Source organism: Notamacropus eugenii, chromosome 1 (assembly GCF_028372415.1).
Source record: "Notamacropus eugenii isolate mMacEug1 chromosome 1, mMacEug1.pri_v2, whole genome shotgun sequence".
Taxonomy (NCBI): Eukaryota; Metazoa; Chordata; class Mammalia; order Diprotodontia; family Macropodidae; genus Notamacropus; species Notamacropus eugenii.
Genome location: NC_092872.1, coordinates 534,705,595 through 534,728,932, shown reverse-complemented (window position 1 = coordinate 534,728,932; position 23,338 = coordinate 534,705,595). Strand labels below are relative to the sequence as shown.

The window sequence follows — 23,338 nt, the reverse complement described above, 5'->3', positions numbered from 1 at the left end:
ATTGTATTCCTACTTGTAGTAGAGAAACTGGCAAAAGAATTATGATTCTTGAAGAAATAACTGTTGGGACTGTAAAGAAGTCATGATTAATACATGGTCAAAATAAATATACCTTTCTGTTATTGGGTGAGGAGTTGACATTAATGATCTGAAGGACCTCCCAAATCTAGCATTCTCTAATTCTCTATTTTCGGCTAGTCAAATAATTCAAGACAAGTACATTTTTTACAATAATAAAATTACAAAGTCTAGTTCTTGTATGTAGGTGCAAAAATGCAATTATTTGTCTTTCTTTTGGCCGTAAAAGTGATGCTTCTCCTTTACCAAAACACATATGCCATTCTTTTACTGTAAATGTTGACACTGTCCATGGACATACTCTGTTATCCTAAGTCTAATTGCCTTATGATGGCAGATCTTCGAATGCACTGTTTTGCTGTTTATATACTTAAAACATGATAAATTTTAGGATTTCCTTCTTGAGGATTAAAAAAAATTAAAAACCAAAAGAAGCATGTTTTTTGTGGTATGTTTTCAATGACTGGTTTTAGGTTGCTGATCCTGAAGTTAAATTTAAATACATCATTTCATGAGCTTTATTGTGTGATCTGTGTAGGTCACCTAACTTCTCTTAGCTTCAGTCTCCTTATCTTAAAAATGAGGATGCTACCCATGTCTCTAAAATATTGTTTGGGAAAGGACTTTGTAAACATCAAATCACTTTAAGAAATTATTATCATAACTTTTGTGAACTTCTATTCTTCAGTTGTCTATTTTTCTTGTACATTTAAAATAAGATTTGATTTACAGAAATTTAGTTTATGTATCTTTTCTGTAACAGCTATTATTTAAAGGGAATGTTCATTTAAATTACCTCTTTACTGTCAGGTTATATGTATACACATCTTCTAACTTCTGTATCTTTATCTAGTTTGGTCACTAAATATTTATTAGGCTTTATAGAATGCCAAATCTTTTCATGAAGGGTGGGGATGTGGAATCTATATGAATGTAGGATGTCTTTGTTCCCTTTTCTGAAATTATTTTCTATATAGATTTCTTATAATGCTGTGTAAATTTTATTGTTGATATTTATAAAGTTCTGTTTTATAAAAATGAAATATTATTTTTTCCAGTTCTGAAAGAACAGATCTATATAGGGTATCTGCTTGAAAGATAATCATTTACTACAGATCTTTGTTGAAGCAGGAATTATGTAGGTAATATAGTAGTGCTACAAAAAAAGGTAATTCAGCTCAATTCAGGAAATATTTATTAAGTACTTGCTCTATGCTAGGCACTTTGCTAAGTGTTGGGGAATATGAAAAAAAGACAGACCTTGCCTTCAAGGAATTTACAATCTCATGGGGAAGACAACTTATAAAAGGAAGCTGAAAAGGGAGGAGGGGACACTGGGGTTATGTGGTACTAGGGCAAGAGCAGCTGAACTAATGCTGGAAAATGAAGAGTTACCTGGAAAATTCTAAAAATTCAGGGCCTTCTAAAAGAAGGCTTTGGGAGGAGTTTCCTATTCTACCTTCTAGCCCTGTAGTTAGAGGGGAGAGGCAACTGAGGGAGTTGAGGTATTGAATATCAGAAACTGATATACTGCATGAGTCATTCTGTATGGTGATAATCTAGCAAAGCATAAGACACAACACAATAGAAGTTAAAATAGGCAGTCTGAAAGGGACAATAGAATTTGCCTGCTTTCAGGTTGCTATCTTTGGGTCAATATTATTTCATCTGTCTGCAAACTTGCTTTTTAACTTTGTTTGCTGTGTTCCAGATCTTCCTTTCCTCCAATCATGACTCACAAGTAGAATGTTTTGATGGAGGAGAAAAGTAATAATCAAAAGTTAAGAAAGTAAAACTATTAGAGGCATGCATAGCTTTCAGTTTTTCTCTGCAAACTGTATCATATCTTTACAGAATCACAGAATTTTAAAGTTGGAAGGTACCTTAGTGCCCAGCTAATCCAACTTACTTACAGAAAGAATTCCCATTATAATCTACTAGACAAGTGGTTGTCTAGCTTTTGTTCAAAGACATGCTAAAAGGGGGAATGTATCCACCTCTCAGGAGAGTAAGGTGGCCCATTCCACTTTTAGACATTTTAATTTTTAGGAATTTTCCCCTTGATATCAAGGTTAAATTTGCCTCTTTGAAACTTCCAAACAAAATAAGTATAATCCCCTCTCTGTGAGATAGTTCTTTAGATACTTGAAGAAGGCTGTCATAAATCTTTTTTGAGTCTTCTCTTCTCCAGGCTAAATATATCTAGTGAGTGCCTTCCATCAATTGGATGATGGATCCTTTAATGGATCTGTGATCTCATTGATGTGATTTCTGTGAAGATCACCAACCTAACGACAGCTTCTTTTCCTGTATAATCCTTGTTTATATTCTCTCTTACTTCTCTCATAGGGGGTCCACTCAGTGTACTGTAAGGTATCTAGAGGGGCCTTCTTGTAGATCCATTACTTTTTTGTGACTAACAGTGGAGTATGTGAGCTGTGAGTTATATCTTAATTCTCAGAACATAGTAGTATCTGTTAATGCTCTTTTTATTTTTTTTTAAAATTTATTTATCTATTTAACTTTTAACATTCATTTTCACAGAATTTTGGGCTCCAAATTTTCTCCCCCCTTGTCCCCTCCCCCCACCCCAAAACACCGAGCATTCCAATTGCCCCCATCATCAATCTGCTCTCTCCTCCATCATTCCTCTCTGCCCTTGTCTCCATCCTCTCCTCTGTCCTGTAGGGCCAGATAACTTTCTATACCCCTTTACCTGTATTTCTTATTTCCGAGTAGCAAGAACAGTACTTGACAGTTGATCCTAACACTTTGAGTTCCAACTTCTTTACCTCCCTCCCTCCCCACCCCTTCCCTTTGGAAGGCAAGCAATTCAATATAGGCCAAATCTGTGTAGTTTTGCAAATGACTTCCATAATAGTTGTGTTGTATAAGACTAACTATATTTCCCTCCATCCTATCCTGCCCGCAATTACTTCTGTTCTCTCTTTTGATCCTGTCCCTCCCCATGAGTGTTGACCTCAAATTGCTCCCTCCTCCCCATGCCCTCCCTTCCATCGTCCCCCCCACCCTGTTTATCCCCTTATCCCCCACTTTCCTGTATTGTGAGATAGGCTTTCATACCAAAATGAGTGTGCATTTTATTCCTTCCTTTAGTGGAATGTGATGAGAGTAAACTTCATGTTTTTCTCTCACCTCCCCTCTTTTTCCCCAAACTAAAAAAGTCTTTTGCTTGCCTCTTTTATGAGAGATAATTTGCCCCATTCCATTTCTCCCTTTCTCCTCCCATATATTTCTCTCTCACTGCTTGATTTCATTTTTTTTAAAAATATGATCCCATCCTATTCAATTCACTCTGCGTACTCTGTCTCTCTGTGTGTGTGCGTGTGCATGTGTGTGTGTGTGTGTGTGTGTGTGTGTGTGTGTGTGTAATCTCACCTAGTACCCAGATACTGAATAGTTTCAAGAGTTACTAATATTGTCTTTCCATGTAGGAATGTAAACAGTTCAACTTTTATAAGTCCCTTATGACTTCTCTTTGCTGTTTACCTTTTCATGCTTCTCTTCATTCTTGTGTTTGAAAGTCAAATTTTCTTTTCAGCTCTGGTGTTTTCATCAAGAATGCTTGAAAGTCCTCTATTTCATTGAAAGACCAATTTTTCCCCTGAAGTATTATACTTAGTTTTGCTGGGTAGGTGATTCTTGGTTTTAGTCCTAGTTCCTTTGACTTCTGGAATATCCTGTTCCATGCCCTTTGATCCCTCAATGTAGAAGCTGCTAGATCTTGTGTTATCCTGATTGTATTTCCATAATACTTGAATTGTTTCTTTCTAGCTGCTTGCAATATTTTCTCCTTGATCTGGGAACTCTGGAATTTGGCCACAATGTACTTAGGAGTTTCTCTTTTTGGATCTTTTTCAGGTGGTGATTGGTGGATTCTTTCAATATTTATTTTGCCCTCTGGTTCTAGAATCTCAGGGCAGTTTTCCTTGATAATTTCATGAAAGATGATGTCTATGCTCTTTTTTTGATCATGGCTTTCAGGTAGTCCCATAATTTTTAAATTGTCTCTCCTGGATCTATTTTCCATATCAGTTGTTTTTCCAATGAGATATTTCACATTATCTTCCATTTTTTCATTCTTTTGGTTTTGTTTTGTGATTTCTTGGTTTCTCATAAAGTCATTAGCCTCCATCTGTTCCATTCTAATTTTGAAAGAACTATTTTCTTCAGTGAGCTTTTGAATCTCCTTTTCCATTTGGCTAATTCTGCTTTTGAAAGCATTCTTCTCGTCATTGGCTTCTTGAACCTCCTTTGCCAATTGAGTTAGCCTATTTTTCATGGAGTTATTTTCTTCAGCATTTTTTTGGGTCCCCTTTAGCAGGTTGCTGACCTACTGTTCATACTTTCCTTGCATGTCTTTCATTGCTCTACCCAGTTTTTCCTCCACCTCTCTAACATAATTTTCAAAATTTTCTAAGCTCTTTTTGAGCTTTTCCATGGCCTGAGCCCATTGAGTGGGCTGGGATACAGAAGCCCTGACTTCCGTGTCTTTCCCTGATGGTGAGCACAGCTCTTCCTCATCAGAAAGGAGGGGAGGAGAAACCTGTTCACCAAGAAAGTAACCCTCTATAGTCTTGGTTTTTTTCCCTTTTCTGGACATTTTCCCAGCCAGTGACTTGAGCTCTGAATATTCTCCTCACACCCACCTCGCCTCCGGATCCTCCCAGCCCACGCTTGGGGTCTGAGATTCAAATGCTGCTTCCTAGCTTAAGGGATTTGGGCGGGGGCAGGGCTGCTATTCAGTGTGAGATGAAGTTCAGCTGCCCGGGTGGGGGCAGGGCCACCTCATGGGCTCTGTTCCCTCAGGGGGTTTATGCAGAGACTTTCAACAATGGATCCAGGCTCCTGCCTGCTTGGGGAGCCCTGGTCTGCTCCCACCTCCGCTGGTGCCTCCCGAGGGGGCCTGAGTCATGGGGGCACCCCACTCCCCTCTCGACCCACTGAAGAGACCCTCTCACTGACCCTTGTCACCTGTGGGTGGAGGGACCTGTGCGGCTGCTGGAGATCCTGTCCCTGAAGCCTGCTCGGTTCTGCTCCCTGCTCGGTTCTGCTCCCTGCTCGGATCCGCTCCTCTCGGCACCATTGGCCGCGGCGTGAAGAACCTTTTGTGAGAGGTTTTCAGGTTCTCTGGAACAGAAATCTCGTCCACTCTGCTGTTCTGTGGCTTCTCCTGCTCCCGAATTTATTGGCAGCTCTTTACTACAGACATTTCATGGGCTGTGGGTTTGGAGTTAGCGTATTTGTGTGTTTCTACTCTGCCTTCTTGGCTCCGCCCCCTTAATACTCTTTCTTCAGTTCAGGACTTCGTATTGCGTTTTTGCTTGTGAATACCAAATGCTTCTCCATTGCCCTTTGGGTATCTGTAACTTGGAATATCAAAGTCACTGAAGAATTCATGACTCAGGCCTAGTATTATTAGAAGGAACACTGATTTTTTTTTTAAACCTTTTTTTTTTTTCAGAAAAAGCTTGGGATCATTAAACAGTCTACAGTTTCTGAAAGGCAATCTAGTCTTCTGTTTAGCTTTGGGCTTAAACACCTCCTCCCTCCCTTTTTGGATCCAGCGTGGGGTTGGGTGGATCTGAATTCGTTCTTTCATCTGTATTGAAAACTTCCAGTCTGGATAGCTATCAGTATAGATCTCACAATTCATAAGTAAGTTATTGTCTTAAAGAGCTGCTCAGCTTATTTTTCATTGGCAGGCTATCTAAGGTATATTACTGATGAATCATTTCAGTAGATTAAATATCCATTTACATATCATAGTTACCCCAAAGGCATTTAAGGATGAAAGTAGAAGGTAGACTGGTTTTTGTTTTTTCCTGTTTGGATAGTTAGGCTGAATAATTATAGATCTCAGACTTTTCAGTGTTATGAGGTTTGATGTAATGGGCAAAATGCCATGTGCTAGCACATGCATTTGGAGACTCATCAATTATAGGGAAATCTCCAAGGGATGGAGAACTTGTGACCATATGTGGCCTTGAGGCTGCAGATTCTCTACCCCTGCTTTTCTATTTGAGCTCTTTGTTGGACATCTTCCAACTTGAACATATGTTTTATGCCTCACTTTATATTAAAAGTCAGAGGACTGTTAAGAAAGTTATCTCTGTTACATCTTTCAAGGAATTTTTTATAATTTTGACTCATGGTTAGATAGCACATTATTGAGGAACCTTTAGCATTTTGCTGTAGTGAATAAAATTTTTTAAAAAAGCACAGTGAGGTCTTGTATTTTATTTTTTAATTTTTTCTGCTTAACAATATTTTATCTTTTCCAATTACATGTAAAGATGGTTTTCAACATTCACTTTTATAGGATTTTGAGTTCCAAATTTTTTCCCCCTCCCCAAGATGGCAAGCAATCTGATACAGGCTATACATGTACAAATCATGTTGGGGTCTTGTATTTTAATTCCTCTTTATTCAGTTGTGTGATTATAAGAATATGGTTTACTGTAGAATATTGTCCCATGACTCATCAGGGAAACACCTGATATCTTGTGTAAATTATCCTGATAAAGATTTTGTAGAGGTGGGAAAATAGGTGTACCAGTGCTTGATATTTTCTGTCACTTTTTTCTTCTTCTCATTTGCAATTTCCGCTTGATTTCTTTTCTTTTTCAGATACATTAAGAATCAGTTCTTGATTACCTTTAAAATGGTGTCATCTCCAGCATGGACCTCTTCAATGTATACTCAGTCTAGTCTAGTTGCCCTTTCCATCATTGCTTTCTTTACTGCCATTTCTGCTTCTTCACTCATGGTTCTACTGTATTGATAGAAAAACAAATTTGTTACAGAAATACCGTCTATTTTTTTTTGTTTGTTTGTTGTCTACCCTCCAATTTTATCCTTAATTACTTTTTGGATGCCCTACCTTAATTCTGTCTCATATAAACTTGGTTCTCCTTCTTTTGCTTCTTGCTATTTTTTATGAGATGAAACATCTCATAATTTTCCACTACTCTTTGTAAGATTTTATAGATTAGTTTATATTCTAAACCCTTGTTGCCCTTGGTTGCCTTCTCTTTGGAAAGAGATCAAAGCTTTATTGAGTTAAGGTTGTTTATAAACTTTTTGGGATGGGGCTTTTGCAATTGATTTATTTACAGAAATTGTAATGTAACTGAAATTGCAGTAATATGAAGGGCAAAACTAGAAGTATTCAATATAAATTATAAAGTAGGAAGTTCAAGCTTATTGTCAGGAGTAATGTTTCAACAATTAAGCTTATCCAGGAGTGGCCTGGGCTGTCTCTGAATATGGTGAATTTTTTCTCAGTAGAGATGTTGCTATAGAGGCTGGATGACTGCTTATCTATCAGGCATGTTGTAATAGAGATTTCCTTTGGTGTATGGTTGAAATAGGTAACCACTGAGATCTCTTCTCATTCTTCAACTTTCTTTGAAAATGGGACAAATCTGTTTAGACATCATCCCAGGAATCTCATCCCCTAAACCTTGTTCTTTAATTATGCTTCCTCAATTGGGAGAGGGGTCATCCGTACAAGATACCTTTAATCAACTGTTTAGTATGAAACTGCTTTATTGCATTTTGCGGACAAGTGAGGTGCAAATTATATAAGAGATTTTTAATGTTTTTATATGTGTGTATATATATGTAGTATGCATGTATGTACACACACAGAGAGATAGTTAGTATAATAATAATCCAGGTGGTACAGTAGATACAGTTCCAGGTCAGGAGTCAGAAAAACTAATCTGAGTTCAAATATGCCTCAGATACTTTCTGGTTGTGACCCTGGGCAAATCACTTGATCCTGTTTGCCTCAGTTTCCTCATTTGTAAAATGACTGGAGAAGGAAGTGACAGATACTTCATTATCTTTGCCAAGAAAATCCCAAATGGGATCATGAAGAGTTGGACACAACTGAGTAACAATAGTGTATAAAATGTAACGTATAATAATTGGTTCTTTGAGCCACAAGTGAAATTTGTCCGTTACTGTATAATCATATCTTATACAGCTATGTAATTTTATAGATGCATAACTTAGTCATGTACTCTAACTTGAAACTTGGTTTAGCACTCAAATTCCCATATCTGAATGTAGCAGTTCCATTCTATTTGCCTTCTAGGCTTCAGGGTTATCTCTTAACTCTGGTTCCTAGAGGAGCTCTGTTGTAAGCAAGTGTTTTTTTCTCTCTTCTGCCTTCTGTGTTCCTCTCAAACTTGGGAGGTGGGGATAGGGAAGAGAAGAAAAAAACTATTATGTAACAAATATTTGCAGTCAAGCAAAACAAATTTCCACGTTGGCCATGTTCCAGGTCATCTCATTCTTCTTATTAGCTTTTCACCCCTCTGTCAGAAGGTGGGTAGCACTTTCTTCCATTCTTTATGTATTTTCTGGAGTCATGTTTGATCACTGAATTTATCAGAGTTAGAATAAATCTTTTTGAGAGGGAATTCATGCTCTAGATAGGTGAGGAGTTAGTAAGAGAGAATCTGATTGTCTGAGTTCAAGTTCCTTGTATCATGAATTCTAACTCAGAATAATAAAAGAACTTAAAAATTGACATCACTGACTGAACCACTATTGAGGAATTATGAGAAAGGGAGAAAGTTCGTGAAGACTAGAGCTAGGTTAATCTTCCCTTTTTAAGAAAGGAGGGATGGAGAAGAAATATATAGTAGTTATATCTTAATTCCTAGAAAAAATTTAGAATACATTATCACTTGGGTAGTTGGTGAGCTCTTAGTAAAGGATTAAAAGAGTGTCAAAAATTCAAAATTTAAAAAAAATTTAAAATGAGAATTTAGCAGACATTGACATTTGAATATATGAAAAGCAAATGTTGATTGTATATGAAGCCTTGAATCTCTTATATTCAGGTTTAAAAAAAGTATAGATTAAATGTGACATAATAGTACCAATTCTGTGGTTCCTTCTGAATTTACTTCCTTTTGTGGTTTTTTTTTTTTTTTTTTAGTTTTTTTGAGGGGAGGAAAGTGGGGCAATTGAGGTTAAGTGACGTGCACAAGGTCACACAGCTAGTGTCAAGTTTCTGAGGCTGGATTTGAACTCAGGTCCTCCTGACTTCAGGGCTGGTGCTCTATTCGTTGGGCTACCTGGCTGCCCCAGTGTGGGGGTTTTTTTTTTTTAATGTTGCATTGTTCTTTGCTTTCTTTCTGTTTATTTTTTGCAGTACTGTTCTACTCTCCCATTCCCACCCTCCTCCATTCCAATTTTGTTACAAGTAGGTATAGGAAGCAAAACAGATTGCTCCATTAGGCCTGTCTGAAAATCTGTATCTGATTTGGCACTGTTAGTATGTCACTTCTCTGCCAGGAGGGGAGGCATGCTACATTATTAGTCATGATTGGTTATTGTATTGATAAGAGTTCTTAAGTCTTTCTCTGTTGTTTTCCTTTACATTTTTGTAGTCATTATATAAAAATTTTTTAGTGTTTCTGTTCACTCTGCATCAAGTCATGCAATTTTTCCCAGCATTGCCGAATTTTTCCTCATTTCTTACAGTATAATAATCAATTATTTTCATAGCCATAAAATGTTGTTATTTCCCAGTTTTTGGGTACCCACTTTGTTTCCAGTTCTTTTCCACAACAAAAAAAGTGTTTCTGTGGATATTTTGTGTAGATTCTTTCCTTTGACTTCTTTGATTTATAAGCCTAATAATAATGGCATCACTTGGTTAAGGGTATATATAGACTAGTGACTTTTGGGTATAGTTTGCAATTGATTTCTAGAGTGGTTAGGCCACTTTACAGTCCCAGCAAATTAACAGGTGTTTATTAAATGCTACTATGTTTTAGGCACCATGCATTAGTGTACCTATTCTCCTACACCTCCTCCAACAGTTGTTATTTTCCTTTTTTTTGGTCATGTTTGCCAATCTGATGATGTGTGTGAGGTGGAACTTTGGTGATTTGGAACATTTTTTTTTAAAGGGTTGTTAATAGCTTTATTTGCTTTTTGAAAACTGTCCATGTCCTTTGATATAACTCTTCTCCACTTCTGGGAGAGTATAAATATATCCACAGAAGTAGGCAGTGACCCTTCCTTAACTCTTCCAGAGGAAGTGGAAGTACAGGGCTGAACTTACTGCAGCCAAATATATACTTACTCTGCACCAATCTTAAACACAGCTTCTTCTCTCTACTATCATTCTTTTCACCTGACTTAGCGTTTCTTTTGAGTGTGTCCTTTGTCTGCTTGTCAGCTTGCTTTTTTAAAAAAAATTTTTGGAGGTAGTCTTGTCCAGGGTCACATAGCTAGCAAGCATCTGAGGCTGAATTTGAACCCAGAACCTCTTGACTTCAGGGCTGGTGCTCTGTCCTCTGCATTGCCTAGCCGCCCCTTAAATGAAATCTTTTAGCACACCTGGCACATGTGGCTCTTCCTGCTGCAACTGGCCCTTTAACTGTGAATGTGTGTTTGTCCTTAGTTGCTGAAGAAGACCATGCCATCAGAAATCATGACATGACTTGAACTTGTCTTTGTTTTGAGTGAGGAAGGGCTTGTGCAGGTCACCAGTCTCGCCTCTCCTTCAGAGCCATCTGTATCCAGTGACCAGATATTCATCAGGATGACTGGAGATGACCCAGGATGAGGCAATTGGGGTTAAGTGACTTGCCCAAGGTCACAGAGCTAGTAAGTGTCAGGTGTCTGAGGTGAGATTTGAACTCAGTTCCTCCTGACTCCTGCACTGGTGCTCTATCCACTGCACCACCTAGCTGCCCAACCTGAGATTATAAATCACAGAGCTTTCATCATACCTACTGAGTGGAGAGAGCCTGCAAAAATACACGTCATCATATGCAAATTAGGCATTGAAAACATGCAAATGAAGCCTTGCGGACTCATGCAAATGGGGCATTGAGAACTTATACAAATCAGGCAGACCAGAGTGAGGGCTGCAGACTGCATGCGTTTAATGCAAATTAGGTATTGAGGAGTTGGTGAACCATAGCTAATCTTTGATTCTAATCCATTATATAGCCTTGTATGGAAATCACCTGACCCTGGAGGAATGGAAACCTGGACCTTAGGTCTCTTCTACTCTAGGGAGGAGTCTCATACCCCTGAGAAGTCTTCACTAAATCTGTTCCCATTCAGTATCCAGAAAAATGGAGCTGTTATTTTCATTATACACTAATTGATCCATATTGTAATAATTTCTGAAATACATATTTAAAGAGAGACATTGATAAACGAATTTGTCCAGATGAATGGTAACCAAGATAAAGAGTAGAATCCATGTTGTATCAATGATAGTTTGAAAGAAATAGGCATTCATTTAGAAAAGATTGGGTGGGGGAAGAATACTGTCATTGTTTTAAAATATTTGAAGGACTTTCATGGGGAAGAGGAATCTGGCATAATCTTTGTTGAAACAGTGGCCAGAGCATAGACCAATGGGTGGAGCCTAAACCAGGGCAGATTTTGAGTCAATATAAACAAGAATGAACAATTAGCACCATTAACAAATGAATGGACTTCTTCTGTGTGAGGAAATTTTGGGGTACAAAAACTAGTGCACTGGAGTAAGTCATTTACCATATACATATTTATTGTATTAAGGTATTTAACAGTCTTTACCAGATTTTTCCATCTTGTCATACTTTTTTATTCAAACCCTTAAGCCCTTTCTCAGAAAACAACTCTTGCAAATAACATTTCTTTCTGCTTTTCTGACTGTGTTCCACCTAAATTTATCATTTTGTACTTGAAGAAGCAAGAATCTTTCCAGTTTCATTCACTGCTTCACCAGCTCTGGTGACCCCCTGAACTTCATCCCTGGCATATGTATTTTCCCTTTTTTTGTAGACTCTCTTGTGTTCTTGCCCTTCAGTTTCCTTACTCCGTCTGCTCTCTCATCTACGTCTTTGTTGGTTGCATGTTGTTGCAATGGACAAAAATATTAAGATGGCTGACTAGGATTGGTAGGTCTCCAATGGTAGCGTAGCTAGAGACTGGTTTTTATCTTTGAATTATCTGTCAATTTTTGTCTGTGTCCCTGGATAAGTTACTTAACTCTATTTGCCTCAGTTTTCTCATCCATAAAATGAACCAGAGAAGAAAGTGGCAAACCATTTGAGTATCTTTGCCAAGAAAATCCCAAATGGGGTCAAACATGACTAAAACTACTGAACAACAACAAATGAAGTCAAACCTGCTAAGAAACCCCAATATTTCACAGTAGACAGTAGTATTCTTCTGTAGCACATTGCTTTTCTTAATTTTCTAGTACGGTGGATTTTTGACTTCTTATTACTAAGAATTGATATCTTATTGCGTTAACGTCAGGCTGCATAGGAAAGAATTTTCAGTGGTAAAAGCTTAGGGTTGCTATTAGGACCTTAGGTAGAATTGCAAATTTTAAGTGAAGTTTAATGTTTTTGGTTCCCTTATATCTTTCTGTGAGAGGTAATATACTGGATAGAGTTACACCATATAATTATAGAAGACCTGGATTCAAATAAAATTGCTGACAGAAACACTAGCTGTGTGCCCCTATACAAGTCAGTGAGCCTTTAGGTGCCTCAGACAACTTTCCAAAACTCTGTTTCAGAATAATCACTCTGCATTGATGTTGAAAGTTTCCTACACTAGTAAAATCACAGGTATGTTGTGGAGACTATATAAATCCCCCCTTGACTTCCCTTTTCCCTGGTCCCCTTTAGGAACTTACTGCCTTTTGCCTCTTAGATCCTCTTTCTGTGAAGGGTGCTAATAACTTTCCAGCTAACCCAGGTTGGATATCTGAATCAGCCTGGATTTTTCTCTTTCCTTCCCCTGCTGCTCTGTTTAGTTACCTGACAACTTCTTTGTCAGTTCCAACTTTACAGCAGCTTTCAGACCTTTACTTCTTCTGTCTGGATTTACTGTAGTAATCTCCATTAAGGCAGTGGTATTCTGTGTCTTGCTGTTATATAACCACACTGGTAAACTACTAATCTTGAAAGATGAGACCTTTAATTTCATGGGCAGTTTGGGGTCAGCACAACAGGTTGCCAGTTTTCTAAAAGCAGTCTAGTCCACTTTTTCTGTTTAACCCAGGGTCAAACTTTGTCCATTTGATTCAGATATCTGTCTATCTACAATCACACTAACACACACACTCATACTCATGCAAACTTGGACAAGAAACTCTTTAGGGTGTCCATGCAAATGCTTATTGAAATCTGGTCTTTTTTGTGTGTGTGTGGATGGACATGTCATATTACTTCTACTAATAGAAGATATGTTGCAGGAGGTTTTATAGTGTCCTACATTTTGATGCAATCAGTGCAGTGTAATCTATAAATAGGACTACCTTGAAGACCTTACCACCCACAGTAATCCCTCTTTGACTTGTATGTTGTGCTGTTTCTCTTCCATCGTAAGGAGAATCAAAGATGTCATGTAGCAGGTGAGCTGAGCTTTGAAGGAAGAGGAGATTGTCATTGAAATTAATTATTCAGTTGTAAATAGTTACCAAATAAATTTAGGTGGTTGTATTTGATGTTCAATACTAATTTTTATAGGAATTGGAAATGGACCTGTGATTTTTAGAGAACTCCTAGATGAAGAAATTTCCTCTACCACTGCAGGGTAACACAGTGGATAGAGCCCTGGGCCTAGAGTCAGGAATACCTGAGTTCAAGTCCAGACTCAGACACTTATTAGCTTTGTTACTCTGGGCATGTCATAAAACCTCTTTTTGACCCCCAACTGTAAAATGAGGATAATAACAGCATCTATCTGCTATAGGTTTTGTGAGGTCCAAATGAGATATTTGTAAAATGCTTAGCAGAGTGTTTGGCATGTAGTAGGCACTTAATCTCTCACTGTTTCCCTTTACTAATGCTTATTAATGCCTTTTCTGCAACTTACATTTGGAGAGCTGCTTGAAACCCTGAGACATTAAGTGACTTTCCAAGGGACACATAACTAATGTATATCAGGGGTGGGACTTGAACCCAGATCTTTCTGGCTGTGAGACTATCCAGACTTTGCCAGCATACCATAGCAGAATGAATAGAAAGCTGGCCTTAGATACAAGATGATGAGGGTTTAACTTTTCAGTACAACATCTAATTAAAAAAAAAATTTTAAAGGAAGAGAGAATTTTGAAAGGTAAGAAAGAGGAAGGAGGGCATTATAGGTAGGTTGCACTGTTTGTGCAAATACATGGAGGTGGAACATAACATAATGAGTTTGGACAGCCTTTGATGATCTAGTTTTGTGGACTCACTGGATACATGAGTGACAGTAGTCTAAAATTGGATTGGAAAGGGAAGGTTAGAGGGCTTATTGTGGAGAACCTTGAAAATGTCAAGCCATAAACTTATTTACCTTTTATCCTACAGCCAATAAGGATCCTCTTAAGGTTTTTGAACATGGGAGTGACATGGTTATACCTCTGTAGCAGGAGGACCTTTTTAGCAGCTGTTTGGATAATGGATTAGAGAAGGTGGAGCTAGGTAAGAGTGAGGAAGAATAGTTAGGAGGTAATAAAAATAGTTTAGGCTAGAGGGCTTGGATTAAGGTAGTGGCAAATGTATTTGGAGGTAGAGTTTATTTTGGCAACAAAGTAGAGGGGGGCTGGTGAAAGAGAGGAAAGTGTTAAAACTAATTGAACTTTCTGAGTTTTGGTCTTTGGTTTCTGACCTTACAATCTTTATTTGTTATTGTTGAAATGGCTATAGTTTGTTTGACCATTCTTTTTTTTTATTTGCATGTGTATGTGGGGGTGTGTGTGTAAAAATATGTATGTGTGTATCTGTATTTCTACCTAGTAGGAAGAAAAGTAGAGATAGTGATATAAATACATGGTTTGCTTTCTATATAGGATTTAGTTTTCCTTGGAAAACCAGAGAGAAATTTTCTTACCTTTGTGACTTCTGGCCAAATTTTAGTCCTTTGCAGTTAGGCAGGTTTTTCACAGATCATAGAAAATTAGAGATCGTATAATTTAAACTTCCTAAATTTAGACAAGGACACTGACAAATTGAATTGCAGACAGAGGATCAGGATAGAAGGGGACTGTATACCCTGCCATGCTTTAGAGGAGGACACTTTTAAAATTTTAATAATTTATTTTTTTGTTTTCAGTTTTCTTTTTTTGTTTTCAAAATTTGTTTATTTGCCCTTCCCCAATAAAACAATTTTAAAAAAGAACTCACTAAATATGCATAATCGAGCAAAACTAATTTCCAACATTAGCTATGTCCTCAAATATATAACTCATTTTGCATTTTAATGGACAATTTATTCTCTTATCTTTTTAAAAAAATTTATTTATTTAACTTTAAACATTCATTTCCACAAAATTTTGGGTTCCAAATTTTCTCCCCATTTCTCCCCTCCCCCTACCCCAAAACACAGAGCATTCTAATTGCCACTATCATCAGTCTGCCCTCTCTTCTAACATCCCTCCTTTCTCTTATCCCCATCTTCTCTTTTGTCCTGTAGGGCAAGATAACTTTCTATTCCCCATTACCTGTATTTCTTATTTCCTAGTAACAAGAACAGTACTCGACAGTTGTTCCTAAAACTTTGAGTTCCAACTTCGCTTCCTTCCTCTATACCCATTCCCTTTGGGAAGGCAAGCAATTCAATATAGGCCATATATGTGTAGTTTTGCAAATGACTTCCATGATAGTCCCATCCTATTACATTCACTCTGTGCTTTCTGTCTCTGTGTGTGTGTGTATGTATGTATGTAATCCCACCAATTACCCAGATACTGAAAAGTTTCAAGAGTTACCAATATTGTCTTTCCATGTAGGAATGTAAACAGTTCAGCTTTAGTAAAGTCCCTTGTGACTTCTCTTTGCTGTTTACCTTTTCATGCTTCTCTTCATTATTGTGTTTGAAAGCCAAATTTTCTTTTCAGCTCTGGTCTTTTCATCAAGAATGCTTGAAAGTCCTCAATTTCATTGAAAGACTATTTTTTCTCCTGAAGTATTATATTCAGTTTTGCTGGGTAGGTTTTAGTCCTAGTTCCTTTGATTTCTGGAATATCCTATTCCACACCCTTTGATCCCTTAATGTAGAATCTGCTAGATCTTGTGTTATCCTGATTGTATTTCCACAATACTTAAATTGTTTCTTTCTAGCTGCTTGCAATATTTTCTCCTTGACCAGGGAACTCTGGAATTTGGCCACAATGTTCTTAGGAGTTTCTCTTTTTGGATCTCTTTCAGGAGATGATCAGTGGATTATTTCAATATTTATTTTGCCCTCTGGTTCTAGAATATTAGGGCAGTTTTCCTTGATAATTTCATGAAAGATGATGTCTAGGCTCTTTTTTTGATCATGGCTTTCAGGTAGTCCCATAATTTTTAAATTGTCTCTCCTGGATCTATTTTCCAGGTCAGTTGTTTTTCCCATGAGATATTTCACATTATCTTCCATTTTTTCATTCTTTTGGTTTTGTTTTGTGATTTCTTGGTTTCTCATAAAGTCATTAGCCTCCATCTGTTCCATTCTAATTTTGAAAGATCTGTTTTTTTCAGTGAGCTTTTGAACTTCTTTTTCCATTTGGCTAATTCTGCTTTTGAAAGCATTCTTCTTCTCATTGGCCTTTTGAACCTCTTTTGCCAATTGAGTTAGCCTATTTTTCATGGAGTTATTTTCTTCAGCATTTTTTGGGGTCTCCTTTAGCAAGGTGTTGACCTGCTTTTCATGCTTTTCTTGCATCTCTCTCATTTCTCTTCCCAGTTTTTCCTCCACCTCTGTAACTTGATTTTCAAAATCATTTTTGAGCTCTTCCATGGCCTGAGCCCATTGAATATTTATTTTGGATGTTTGGGATACAGAAGCCTTGATTTTTATGTCTTTCCCTGATGGTAAGCATTGTTCTTCCTCATCAGAAAGGATGAGAGGAGATCTGTTCACCAAGAAAGTAACCTTCTATGGTCTTATTTTTTTTCCCTTTTCTGGACATTTTCCCAGCCAGTTACTTGACTTCTGAGTTTCCTTTCCACACCCACCTCCCCACCAGATCCACCCAGCTAGTGCTTGGAGTCTGAGATTCAAATGCTGCTTTCCAGCCTCAGGGCTTTGGGCAGGGTGGGGCTGCTATTCAATGTGAGATTAAATTCAGGTGCTCTGGTCAGGGTAGGGCCACCACATGGAGCTCAGTTCCCTCAGGGGGTTTATGTGGAGACCTTCAACAATGGATCTGAACTCCTGCCTGCTTTGGGAGCCCCTGTCTGCTGCTGCCTCTGTTGCTGCCTCCTGAGGGGTCCTGAGTCATGGGGACACCCCATTCCCCTCTTGGGGAGCTGAAAAGACCCTCTCACTGGCCTTTGGCACCTATGGGTGGAGGGACCTGTGTGGCTGCTGGAGATTCTGTCCCTGAAGCCTGCTTGGATCTGCTCCTCTCGGTGCCTAGTGGCCAAGGCAGGGCTGAGCTCTCCTCCAGGTCCCGGGTGCGACGGACCTTTCGTGTCAGTTTTTCAGGTCTCTCTGGAACAGAAATTTCCTCCACTCCATTGTTCTGTGGCTTCTGCTGCTCCAGAATTTGTTGGGAGGTCTTCTTTACAGGTATTTTATGGGCTGTGGGTTTGCAGCTAGCATGTGTGTATCTTTCTACCCTGCCATCTTGGCTCCTCCCCTTGTTTTCAGTTTTCAATAATCACTTCCATAAGTTTTAAATTTTCTCCTCCTCCCTCCCTAAGATGGCATGCAATCTTATATGGGTTCTACACATACATTCTTATTAAACACATTTTCACATTAGCCTTGTTGCATAGAAGAATTTTAAAACAAATGGGAGAAACCATGAGAAAAAACAAAATGTAACATAAGAGAAAAGTCCACTTCATTCTGCATTCTGACTCTATAGTTCTTTCTCTGGATGTAGATGGCACTTTGCATCATGAGTCCTTTGGAAACGTTTTAGGTCCTTGCGTTGCTGTGAAGGGCTAAGTTTATCAGATACAGTCCTTGCACACTGTGGCTCTTAGTATGTATAATGTTTGCCTTGTTCTTCTCCTTTCACTCAGCATCAGTTCATATAAATGTTTCTAGGTTTTTCTGAAGTTAAGGAGGACATTTTTTGTAGCTTGCTTCAATTTATCTTTTTGTTCCCTTGATATTTTGATACTTTGATATCTTCCCTTGAAAGAGGGAATAGCTTTTTTAATTTTTGACTCCTGAGGATAGAACTAGGAGGGGCAGGTGGAGTTGCAGAGAGGGAGGCTTTATGTAAGCAAATCTTCTTGCAACTATAGCTGCCCAGAAGTAGAATGATAAGCCTTTGGAAGTGGTAAGTTTTCCATGACTAGAGCTCTTCAAGCAGAGGCTAAGTGATTTGTATACATTTTTAAGTTGGACTAAATGAACTTCTCAGTTTCAGTCTAACTCTGTGATTGTGAAACTGAGGCCTGGAGAACCTTAATAAGAAAAGTTATATAGCAAGATAGAAAGAGAACCATGACTAGATCCTTCATTTCCTGATTCTCACCCAGGTCAATGCTATTTTCTGCTATTAAATTGTTTTTTCTTTTGAAATTGTTGGACTTGGTATTTACTTTAGCTATCCTTTTTCTATATCTTTAGCTGAAATTTATGTTGTGTTTTTATTGTTGTCTTTTATTTATGTTTTCATCATTATCTTTTTCCTATTTTAATTTTCACATACATTGCCCTTACATTTATTGTTTTGGTCAAATGGCATTTTATTTGTTCTTAAACTAGTGAATATGAATTTCTACTCTTGTGACAAGTCGAAGCATTTCCTGTGATACTAAAGTTTTTTCATTAGACTTTCTGTGGTTGGTCTAAAGTACTTTTCAGTGCAGAACAAATATTTCATCACTACAGTTGGCTCTGCTTCCTTATATAGGTAACTAATCAGTTTTTCTTCTTTCAAATTTGCCTTTGAAAATCTTTGAATAGGATATAAAAAGCTTATTTCAGTGACTTAATAATAGATTAGAATCTAGGTAGCCCTATGAGTTTTAATTCTAATTGTACCTGGTGTTTTTTTTTAAAAGGAATTGTAATTTTTCTGTACTTACATTTTATCATTTATAGTGATATGCTATTACTTTGATTTTTTTAAATTAAATACTAGTAAAAGTATTTTGCACATTTGTATTGCAATTTTAACTTTGAAAAATTGGATGTAGATATGAAGCTTGGACCTTTCTTTTCCTAATTCTGTGCTTGCATGAAATAGTTGTCAAATAATGAAACTGATATTAAAAATAAACATCCTTGTTTTTCCATTTGCATAGGTATAATCAAATCTATCCATTGCCCAGAAGCCTTCAGTGGTTTTCCATTTATTCAGGAAACTACTTTATTTGCATTTATTGCCCTCTTTAATCCACCCTACCTTTCCAGTATTATTTCTCATACTTGACACTCCAACCAAACTTAATTTCTTTCCATACCTATTATATGTCTCTGCTTCATGTTCTTATTTTTCATCCTTTATACCTGAAATGCCCTTTCCCCTTCCCCTTCCCCTATTGAAGTCCTAGCCATTATTAATTTCAAATCTCAAAGACTATCCTTTCCTTGATTATTTTAGCTGAAGGTGATTTTTTTTCCATATGTGTTCTTAGAGGTTTTTATGTAAACATGTGCATTTGACCATGACTATTGGATATAATTTGTCCAGTATTTAAAGTTCCAGGCCTTGTCTAGGAATTGAGGATATAAAAACAGGAAAAAAGAAAGAGACCCTGACTTTAAGGAGTTTATGTTTCATTTGGAAGATACAACATATACACAGATAAAGCAATACCAAGTACATATGAAATAATAAAAAGTAAATTTCACAGTGAGAGAAAAACTAACAACTGAGTGGAAAATTGAGAAAGGCCTTATCTAGAGGGTGGCATGGTGCCTTAAAGGAGGTAGGGATTCCAAGAGGAGGAGGCAATCAGGAAAATGGAAGTTAATTCCATAGTTCTAAAGTGTGAGAAAGTAATGAGGCATTTCTAATAGAGGGGATAGGAGAAACAATAGACCAAATCTCAATGACATTATAAATGCATTTTTAAAGTAGGAAAGCATTAAGATTTTATTTAAACCAGGAAATTTAATTATATCAGTCATACTATTTAATTGTAAATTCCAGTTCCAAGCTTTTTCTACTAAACCTATGTAACATTTATCAGAGGAAGTTAGAAATTATTGATTCTACTTAAGTCAATTTCAAGCATTTCATTTATTTTTTAAAGATATAATCAATCTTTAACTTTTGTGGTGCTAGCAAATGGCTCAAAAGCAAAAAATGTGAATGTTGATACGTTGAACCTATGGGAAATTGGGGGTTAGGTTCCTGTGACCACCAAAAACTGTAATCTTTCATTAGAAATTGCTGAAAATAAGCTTTTTTGCATATAGTTCTTTATAACAAAACACTAATTCTGATAATATGCATTTTCCTAACACAGTAACCATGAAATAACCCATAAAATGCAGGACACAAAATAAAATTGGTACATTCAAGAAATTTTTCTTGCTGCCTAGAATTCTGTGATCTTTTGCATCAGCATCTCAGTTACAAAAAAAAATAATCAGACATTGATTTCAAACAATTCACTTTCCTTAACTGATGAAATCATCAGTGCTCTTAAGTACTTTCCTCTTTTTTTGTGGCTCTTATGAATTGTCAATAAATTGGCTTCAAAACAAATTTGAAGTCACAAGGACTGACAGTGGCTATAGACATTGCAGCATGAAGTTTATGTGACACTTATTTTTTCACTAAACTTCATCACTGACTTTGTGCACTTGGCCTTATAGCCCAAAGGATTTGCCGTATGCTTTGTGGACATAGTTATAACATAAAACTTGAGTTTTAAAAGTAAACGATGAAAATATGCAGTGAATGTACGAGGAGCTCTTTACTCTTCAGCGGTATGGTGAACAGGACCTGTGAAGCACCTGGTAGGATACCAGCTCCACTCCACAAACTTGTGAGCATCATACCTCCCATTTTTTTTTCTCTGCTGCGCATAGCTGCGAATTTATCTGTTGCCATTGTGAAAATGATGTTACTTAATGAATGTTTGAAATCACAGAAGTCAAACAGAAAATGTTGAGGATCAACTGTATTTCCTTCTCTTCAAACATGAATATTCACACAGAAAGAAGTATAATAAAGAAGGTTGGATATGAAACTGTGAATTTGTGTTATGTATAGTTTGTTTAAAAGAAAAGTACATAAATTGAACAAGTTGGCAATAAAATTGTTCAATTTATTTCTGGATTTTTTTCCTCTTTTGCTTTTATATTGGTTACTTAGATGTTTCCTTCTTTACTTTCTCCTTTATCCCCCCTTCCTCACTCTTGCTTTTATCATTTCTCACCCCCAACAAGTAAAATAGTTATACAAAACAACCAAATGAAACCAAATGTCTTAATTCTTTTAGTTCTTCGTCTCCGCTGGGAGGCAGATTTCATCATCAGTCCACTGAAGTCATAGCATGATAGATTTAGAGGTTAAGGACAGCTAACTCTCCTAAGGTCATGTGGGTAAGAAGTGTCAGAGGTCAGATTTGGGAAGGGAAAACAAAAGGAATAAAAGTGTTATGATTTCCCCATTGGAGCCATCATAGGAGAATGGAGAATGGCAGTGAAACAAAGAGTTTAACTCCACAGGTAACTAGTGGCAAAGTAATTTTGATTGACAATTGAAACTCATATTGATTTAGTGAGGAAAGAAATCAATAAATAAGATGCAGAAAATAATACAATAAAAACATGACATAAAGGGGAGGACCAAAAAAGTGAATTACTTGATTATAACATTTATCGTTATTAAGGAAATAATCTTAGTGATGATTGATCACTGCACTGTTGTGGGGATGCTGAAGTCTTTTGTTTTCCTTTATATTATTTTGGTCATCGTATAAATTGCTTTAACAGTACTGCTTTTTTTTTCTATTTCATTTCATAAGGATCTCTCCAAATTTCTGTGCGTACTTCATATTTATTCCTTATGGCCCAGTAATGTTCTCTTACATCTTTAGCCATTCTTCATTTAATGGGCTCCCACTTAGTTTCCACTTCTTTGCTGCCACAATGTGTTGCTAATAATATTTTAGTAAAATGAGTCTTTTCCCTTTGTCTTTGATCTCTTTGTGGTATTATTGGCTAAAAGATTATACAAAATTAAATGTCTTATCTACAACTTCATATTGTTTTCCACAAGGTCTTTCTCTATCATCTGACATTTTTGTCTCTTGTTATCCAGACTTTCTAATTATAAACAAAACAAAAAAAAATTCATACGGGAAATTCAGAACTTTCTTTTGAAAGGATTTGCCTGTTAAACGTTGTTTTATTTTACATCTTTCATGTTATTAAATATACATATTGGATTTTTTTTATTAGTGTGTATGTTACCTATTCTGATAATATGTGTAGAAGTGTCCCAAGGACTTAGGAATTTTAGGGTTAAAATTAAAAGGTTTTTCAACAAATAAATCCAAGGGAAAAAACTGGGGAAAAAAATCATAGCAGCAAATTTCTTTGATACCAGTATATAAAGAACTGATTCAAATATATAATAACACCCATTTTCCATTTGATAAATGGTCTAAAGATATGGGCAGGCAGTTCTCAAGGGAAGAAACCAAGGTATTCATAGCTATATGAAAAGTTTTCTAAATCACTGCTTACAGAAATGCAAATTAAAGCAACTCTGAGATTCCATCCCCACATCTAGAAGAATTGCAAAGGTGATAAAAAAGGAAAATGATAAATGTGAGAAACAGGCACACTAATGTACTGTTAGCTGATCTGTGAATGGGTACAACCATTCTGCAAAATAATATGTAATTATACACAAAAAGTTAATAATGAATGCCCTTTGACTCATACTTATTTTCTACCCTCACTATGCATTATTCTTTGGCCTGCACTTTATATTGGCCTTCTCCATGTTGAGGTAGCTAGTAGCACAATAAATAAAGATCTGGGCCTGGAGTCAGGAAAACTTGAGTTCGTATTTGAATTCTGACACTTACTATATGTCCCTGGGAAAGTCACTTAACCTCTGTCTCAGTTTCCTAAGCTGTAAAATGGGGATAATAATAGTACCTTCTTTGTAGAGTTGTTGTAAGGATCAAATGAGATGGTGTGTGTGTGTGTGTGTGTGTGTGTGTGTGTGTGTATGTATGTATGTATGTATGTATGTATGGAGGAAGGGTTATTCTCTTTCCCTTCCCCCTCTATGTTCATCATGTGGTCTTTCATCATCTTTCCTGGTAACTCTGTACTGGTCATCCCTCATGCC

At 36.9% G+C, this 23,338-nt stretch overlaps 1 protein-coding gene across 5 annotated transcripts in view; it reads left to right on the top strand.

Annotated features, from left to right (window-relative positions):
* The window catches only part of MEMO1 (mediator of cell motility 1), a 119,146-nt gene that overhangs the window by 53,157 nt on the left and 42,651 nt on the right, over positions 1 to 23,338 (top strand). The gene's annotated exons all lie outside the window — the stretch shown is intronic.